The sequence below is a fragment of the Balaenoptera ricei genome, chromosome 12 (genome assembly GCF_028023285.1).
Source record: "Balaenoptera ricei isolate mBalRic1 chromosome 12, mBalRic1.hap2, whole genome shotgun sequence".
Lineage (NCBI taxonomy): Eukaryota > Metazoa > Chordata > Mammalia > Artiodactyla > Balaenopteridae > Balaenoptera > Balaenoptera ricei.
In genome coordinates, this window is record NC_082650.1 from 42,595,887 (window position 1) to 42,604,276 (window position 8,390).

Here is an 8,390-nt window from a genome sequence, read left to right on the forward strand (position 1 = left end):
TTTTCAATTGAGAAAGGGTGCCTAAAATATAGTGCAGAATTACATTTTAATCAGATGTGCCTCTAGGAAAACTTAACTAAGGCAGACATTGTGCAACATTAAAAGTAACGAGTTAGTAGGCCTTTAGATAAATGGAGTGGCATTTAGGAGTGGAAATAGTAGGAGAGAATGACTTTTTAAATAATAAAAGTAGAGTTGAGTTTATTAATATTTCTCATAAAGATCATCATGAATGTGGGAGTCCCTATTCATTAAAGAGTTCAATTTATCAGATTTTACCACATGCTATAATAACTCATTTGTGAGATGCCACAAGGTCAAGATAATGCAGTTCCCATCCATATCCTATTATATTTTATGAGAACATTTGGTGGTCTCTGTACATAACTAATATATTTATCCTGTGAAATGAACATTCATCAACATCCAAGAGAGAGAAAGAGAAAGTCATTTAAAAAGTAAGATAGGGGCCGCAGGAGGAAGATGGTGGTGGAGTTGTGCGTTACCCAGGAGGAAATTAAGAAGGAGCCCGAGAAGCCCATCGATCGGGAGAAGACCTGCCCGCTGTTGCTGCGCGTCTTCACCACCAACTACGGCCGCCACCACCGCCTGCACGAGTTCTCCCGCGGAAACGTGCCGTCCAGCGAGCTGCAGATCTACACTTGGATGGATACAACCTTGAAAGAATTGACTAGGTCAGTAAAAGAAGTCTACCCAGAAGCCAGAAAGAAGGGCACACACCTCAGTTTTGCAATTGTTTTTACAGATCCTAAAAGGCCTGGCTATTGAGTAAAGGAGATTGGCAGCACCGTGTCTGGGAGAAGGGGACTGACGACGACTCCATGACGCTGCAGTCGCAGAAGTTCCAAATAGGGGACTATCTGGACATAGCAATCACTCCTCCAAATCGGGCACCACCTCCTTCAGGGCGCATGAGGCCATATTAAATTTTATTTACTATCTCTTGAATTTATTTTCCATTCAGTTATGTAAAATAAACTTTCGCTTCTTCCTGCCCTCTTGTTGCCATTAAGCCTTTAAACTCTAAACAAATTGTAATGCATCTATTTAGGAGTTCGACTTGACTTTGCTATGGTATGAATATTAATAGAAAGTCCATATGTTGCAAGTTCTGTAAAATATGAAAAGTGCTCTTAGCATTCCATGTAAAACTATATTGTTAAACATATGTTGCAATCACCTTGAGAGTGAAAGTTAATGGGGCATGGGTTCAGGGTTTAATTTAGTATTGGGGGTTTATGCTAAGTCGTGGAGTTGGTATGTTTAAGCCCAAATGGGGCAGAACAAGAAAGCCATGAGATTGTATTAAATAGTGCAGGAGTTTGTCGCCCAGAAGGTTGTATTGAGTTGTGAAGAAGACCTTTGGGAAGGTGCAGGGCGGGGCAGCTGAGACGTTTTGGAACAGTCTGAGCTGAGGCAAGTTGAAGAAGCTGTCTGTGTTTGAAGGGAGAGGCCTGCCTGAATCAAGGTGTGATGGCAATTTAGAGAAAAGGAGAATGGGTGCCACAGTGAGGCCTTTTTATGTTTTGAAAAGAGGGAGAAGGGGGCCTTCTGAGGGCAGGAAGTAGTATAGAGGAGCAAGGGTTAGAACTTAGGATAAGGATGGAAAGGTTTACCTTGAAGATCTGAAAATTCAGGGAGGAATGAAAGAAGAATCTTAGATCAAGGGAGAAGGTCAGGGATGAGGTGAAGTTAAGTAGGGGATGTTCACATGCCCTGTTTAGCGCTGGGGCTGACTCGTGTCTGATTTGAGAGGCAGTATGCATAGTGGTTACAAGCAGCTGGACTGAACATTTAAATCCTGGTTACACTAATAGTAACCTTGGACAGGTTACTTGGACCTGTTTTTTTCTGTTTGTTTAAAATTTGTAAAATGGAGGTAACAGCCCATAGGATTGTGAAGACTAATTAAATGTTTGCAAAGGGCTTAGAACAGTGCCTGACAAGTAAGAAACAAAGTTAGCCATAGAGTTCAGTCAGAACGGGTGCCATCTCTTTCACGGCACTGTTACAGTCTCATTTTGAAGTTTATAAACAGTGTGCAGTATGTGATAAGGCCTGTTACCATTAATCTATTGCAGTAAAAAATTTTGAAAATGTGTATTCCAAAATTTGAAAAAATGTACCACCAAAGTAAAATTGCAGTAATTTGATCTTGTACATACAAAAGCAGCCTTTTAAAATCTAATGATTGTAGGATTGGGGTCCCTGGTGCAGTCAACAGGTGACAGATGCAAGCCTGGAACCCCAGTCTAGGGCCTCTTCTCCACTGAAGTTTGCCCCAAACCCTTAGACTCTTTATTCATTCATACTAGATAGGCTTGAGCTCCTTAAGTCATACAATTAACTTAAACCTAATTTTTTGGAGAAGAGGAGCCATGATTACCTTCCTGTCTGTAGAGAAGATACTGATGTACTGTGCAGATCAAGAAGGCAGGAACTCGTTAAAGGACTTTGTAAGCCAACTTTTCATAACAGTGTGAACTCCTGCAATGGGGGCTCGCCTGTAATTCCAGGTTATTCTCCCACTAGTTGAAAATAAAGTGGTTTATTTGCTTGGTTCCAAAAAATAAAATACATAAATAAATATAAAAAATAAATTAATTAATTAAAAGTAAGATAAGTCAACTATACTCCAATAAAAAAATTAATTTTTAAAAAAGTAAGATAAGAGAGTTTAGAGAAAATATTCCAGAATCAGAGCACCTGGTAGAATAGAACTAAATAGGAGGAGGGGCAGAGGCTCAAGTGCTAAAACCAGTTCTAAATCTATGACCTTAATTTCTTTTCTCTACTAAGAGCAGGCTTTTGCATTTGTAAAGTGAGAGATGTAAAAAATCTCATGACACTTATAATTTAATTTGGAGAATAAAAAATCTAAGACACAATAACACTAGAGCAAATAATGTGGCACAACATGTAGTTAATGGCTAAATCATATGGTTCAGAGGATAAGTGCTACAGAGATTGAGAATATAAGACCGAGAATATAAGACCAAGGATATTTGAGAAAGATCTTATGGAGGAGATGGGAAAAGGGAGAAATTATGAAGGGAGAAGTTTAAAAAAAAAAAAGAACTTTCCAAATAGAAAGGAAGGAAAGGCAAGGAGGTATGAACACAATCAACTTCTTTGTGGGATGCAGAGGAAAGCTTGTTTTGGAAAATATGTGAGAAATAGTTATAGATTTGTGGTATTGGGTCAACTCATAGGTGCCCTCAAAAGCTAGGAAGAAAAAGTTTTGAAGCTGAGTAGGAGAAAGCAATCCTATTTCCTAGAGAACAGAGATTGTTGGTTCTAGCATTTCCAGCTCCACTCAGACACTTGATGATTGGAAAACCTAGCAGCATCCCAAGGTGCCCAAGCTTGTACTGAGTCTCAGCTTGTACTGATCAGCAGCTCTCTTCACTCTCCATCAAACCATCCATCCATTGAAGCCTGGTTGATTCCTTCCAAAATAGAAGTCAACCCAACCTCCAGAGGGCAATGTCATTTCCAATCCATGGTGAGGGGCTGGGAAACCAGCTAGTTTCTGCAATTTGAAGAGAAGTATACAATTTGAAAAGGTAGATGGAGAATCCTAAAAAAAATTCAAGAAAAAATTCTCAACCTGGGTGGGGTATAGAGCATTTAACAGTGTTTCAGAAGAAAGAATAGACCCTAGGTCCCTGGCTATGGTTCTACTCTGCTCTAGGCAAGCTCTCCAGTTCCTCCCACTTCTACATCCTCATTCGACAAAAGTAACTATTTAGTAAGGGTGTCAAGGGGAATTCACCCATCCTGTATCAAGGCATCAAAAGGTCTAGATGAGCTACCTATATTAACCACAAATAAGAGGAAAAAGAATGTTATGGAAATCATGCAAAAACTCTGCATGAAAAATTACCATCATCATCATCATATCATCATCGTTAGTGCTTCTCAAACTTTAGAATACACAGAATTATATGGAGAGCTCATTAAAATATAGATCTGGACCTTATTCCCAGAACTTCTGATTCTGGTCTCTGGAGAACCTGGCCTGACTGACCTTTTATTACGATTCAGTTTATATTTGTAAAGAATGTTGCTACCTAATGAATTGTCTTAAATTTCCTCAGACTATTAATAGCAGGAAAAAATCAATGCCTTTTTAATTTATATCACAAACTCAAAAGAAGAAAAGTTTGAAGATTCTCTAGTCCATCATCCTTCTTAATACAGAAATTCCATCTATGACATCCTTTTAAAAATATGCCCATCAAATTTATCCTTGTAGCCTGCAGTGATGGAATGCTACATTTCACATTTCAGCCCAACAATTTTGGGGAAGCTATAAAATTGCTATAAAATCCCTCCCGGAGATGCTAGTCTTATCTTCCCCTGGAGAGATTTATTTATATTTCAAAGGGTAAGAGCAAGAACCTAGGATCCTTCTCAAGGAAAAAAGGTTTTTGTCCCCATCTTTCAGGATAGGAGGGGAGACAGCAGTCCCTTTCTACATAAACGCCCAGATTTATATTTTCAGGGTGCTTAACCATATTACAAACGGATATGTGTGGGATGATGCCAGATCTACCTCTTATCATGTTGCTGTATGGTTAAGAATTGGGACAAAAGGGAACTGGTGCAGTTATTTGCTGTAAGCAAATATTAATCTGCTCTGCTTCAGAAACCTTGAGTTCACATTCAGGTTAATATTAATAAACGATGACAACCTAGGAAAGTAGTATGAACATGAGTATCTATGAGAGAAGTTACAGGCTTTAGCAAATTAAGATCATGCAGTATTTTTCATATGAAGTTTATACATTTAATGTTTACTATATGTTAAGTGGTATTTTCAATTAATTATTTATATTAATTATTTTTAAATTTTATTTATTTATTTATTTATTTATGGCTGTGTTGGGTCCTCGTTGCTGTGCACGGGCTTTCTCTAGTTGTGGCAAGCAGGGGCTACTCTTTGTTGCAGTGTGCAGGATTCTCATTGCAGTGGCTTCTCTTGTTGTGGAGCACGGGATCTAGGCACATGGGCTCAGTGGTTGTGGCTCGCGGGCTCTAGAGCACAGGCTCAGTAGTTGTGGCTCATGGGCTTAGTTGCTCCACGGCATGTGGGATCCTCCCGGACCAGGGAGTGAACCTGTGTCCCCTGCATTGGCAGGCGGATTCTTAACCACCGTGCCACCAGGGAAGTCCCTATTAATTATCTTTTATTACAAGTTTAGGATAAAAGATTTAACCCCAAATTTTGATATTCCCTTGAGAGCTGGGAAAGGAATATATGGCCTAAGAAACATTTCATAAAGTGAGTAACCTGGATAAATTAGTATAACAAATGTAAATGGGTTTTTTTCCCCATTTTTGGCAAAAGTTACTCCCAGTTACTAATCTTTCCTCTTACAGAATCTTTCCCATTCACCATAACTTCTGAGATTTTTTTCAGTGAATGTTTTTATTTACAAAGAACTTTTAGTACTCTGAAAAATAACTTACCTACCATATAATTTTCATGCCTTATTACTTTACTTATCGTCATGACAACTTTGTGTCATATGAGATAATTACTAGCCATCATTCTTAGAGATGAGAAAACTGAGACACAAAAAGATTAAGTAATTTACCAAAGTTCAACCAGTTAATTAGTTTTAAAGCTAGTAAGAGCCAAGCAATTATGTAAATTGCTTGAGTTTACTCTGAATATTTCATATGACCTCTAATTATAAAAGTTGAACCAGTAAAAAAACCTAATGGCATTGTCAGTACTTGGCTTCCTATTTTCCAAAATCATAAGAAAACAGACGAGAAGACAAAAGGTAACATTCTGAGTAATAGCTATACAACAGTAGCTATTATTATATAATAAGTTGTTTTTTAAAATAAGTCAGTTTGATTTTTTAAATAGCATTTCTCTTCCTGGTAATATCCAATTCACAAATGATAGTTTATAGAAAGCATGCCAAAAATCCAAGACAATTCTCTGACCTTGGATAGTGGTACAGTTTCTTTAATCATAGAATTGGTAACTTACTAACACTTGGCTGTTCATGATTGATGCCTTTAGGTTAGTTACACATAGTTAATTAAAATTAATGTTTACCAACTAACTTACTATGCATCTTGGCAATAAATGTACTTGATATTTACTGTCAAACTACAGATTATTATTAATTTCTGTGATGTGAATATGCTTCTATGTGTATTTCTATTACTGGAAGGGCAAAAACAGCTTTGTATGAGATGGAAATTATGGAAAAACAGGAAACTAGAAAGCTAATATTTCTGTTTTGACTATTTGTAGCCTATATATTTTTAAAATAAATTTTTTGAACTATTTTAGATTTACATGAAAATTGTGAAGATAGTACAGAGAGTTCCCAATATTCCATGCCCAGTTTCCTCTGTTATTAACATTAATGTATGGTACATTACTATTAACTAAAGTCCATAGTTTATTCAGTTTTCCTTAGTTTTTACCTAATGTCAGTAGTCTGTTCCAGGATTTCATTCAGGATACCATGTTACATTTAATAGATATTTCTCCTTAGGCTCTTCTTGGCTGTGACAGTTTCTCAGACTTCCCTTGTTTTTTAGGACCTTGACAGTTTTGAGGCGTACTTGTGAGTATTTTGTAGAATATCTCTCTACTGAGTTTTGCCTTACGTTTGTCTCGTAATTATCCTCGGCTTATGAGTTTTAGGTAGGAGAATCACAGAGCTAAAGTGCCACTTCATCACATTGTATCAATGGTACATGCTATCAAAATGACGTGTCACTGTTGATATTCATCTTGATCATCTGGCTAAGGTAGTGTTTGTCAGTTTCTGCACTCTAAAGTTATTCTTTTCCCTTCTTTCCATAGTACTCTTTTGGAAGAAGTGTGCACTCCACACTTGAGTGGAGACCTCTATACCTTTTACAAGTGGATAAAATGGAATTCATAATTTTGAAATCATGCACCGTTAAAAAATGAAATAATGAAAGTCCTGGTGAGTTCTAGCATCTTGAAACTTTGAACAGTTAAGACTCTATTCTTGGAAACTTTGTAGGAATACTCTCTGTGTGATACCATTTGGATACTCACTGTGGGTAACTAAATGTTCCCTGTTTTTTAATTTTTAAAAAAATATTTATTTATTTGGCTATGCCGGGTCTTAGTTGCGGCATGCGGGATCTTTGTTGCCGCATGTGGGATCTTCGTTGCGGCATGTGGGCTCTTAGTTGTGGCATGCAGGATCTAGTTCCCTGACCAGGGATGGAACCTGGGCCCCCTACATTGGGAGCGCAGGGAAGTTCTCCACCAGGGAAGTCCTCCTAGTTTTTTAGATTTGACAACCCCTTATTTATTAGGCACTATGCTGAACTCTGGGAATACAAGTCTGAGACATCATCCTTGCCCTCAAGAGGTTTAAGTCCCATCATAGATTCCACGTCCTGAAAGCCAATACTTTCCTCATTTCTCTTGCTATGGTATCTAGAATATTTGCAAATTCAAATTAATCTTCTAAAACTAACTATCCTCACACCCCCAGCTAACATCATATCAAATGGTGAAATGTTGGAAGCTTTTTCTCTAAGGTTATGAACAACACAAAGTTGCCTAATCTCACCACTCTTATTCAACATAATACTGAAAGTGCTGGCTTCCCTGGTGGCGCAATGGTTAAGAATCTGCCTGCCAATGCAGGAGACATGGGTTCAAGCCCTGGTCCACGAAGATCCCACATGCCGTGGAGCAACTAAGCCCATGAGCCACAACTACTGAGCCTGTGCTCTAGAGCCCACGAGCCACAGCTACTGAAGCCCATGTGCCTAGAGCTCATGCTCCACAACAAGAGAAGCCACCACAATGAGAAGCCCGCACACCGCAACAAAGAGTAGCCCCCCCTCTCTGCAACTAGAGAAAGCCTGCATGCAACAACGAAGACCCAAAGCAGCCAAAAATAAATAAATAAATAAATTATTTTTAAAAAAGAGAAAAGAATCAAAATCAAATTAAATTTTAAAATTTAAAAAAAATACTGAAAGTCCTAGCCAGAGCAATTAGGCAAAAAAAGAAATAAAAGTATCCAAATCAGAAATGAAGAATAAATAAAATTGTCTCTTTTTGCAGATGACATGGTCTCATGTATAGAAAATCCTAAAGACTCTGTCAAAAAACAAAAATACGCAACTCTGACATCAATGCCCTGCTCACATCCCCTCAGCTCACCCCAGAGGTCAGCTGTGTTTGGGTAGACAATTTGCTTACCTCCAGCGGCTCCTTACCTTAAGTGTTTCTCTGCCTGAGGGCTCCTAAGGAGTTAATGTCCCAGGAGCATCTTCAACCATTAATGAGTGGATATTGATGGGAAAATACTCCCACTTCCTTGTCCTTTGTTGGGACTATT

General features: G+C 38.2%; 1 pseudogene; it reads left to right on the forward strand.

Moving 5' to 3' along the window:
* The first annotated feature begins 474 nt into the window (after positions 1-474).
* LOC132376299 (histone deacetylase complex subunit SAP18-like) lies at positions 475-947 on the forward strand (annotated as a pseudogene).
* The last annotated feature ends 7,443 nt before the right edge of the window (positions 948-8,390 follow it).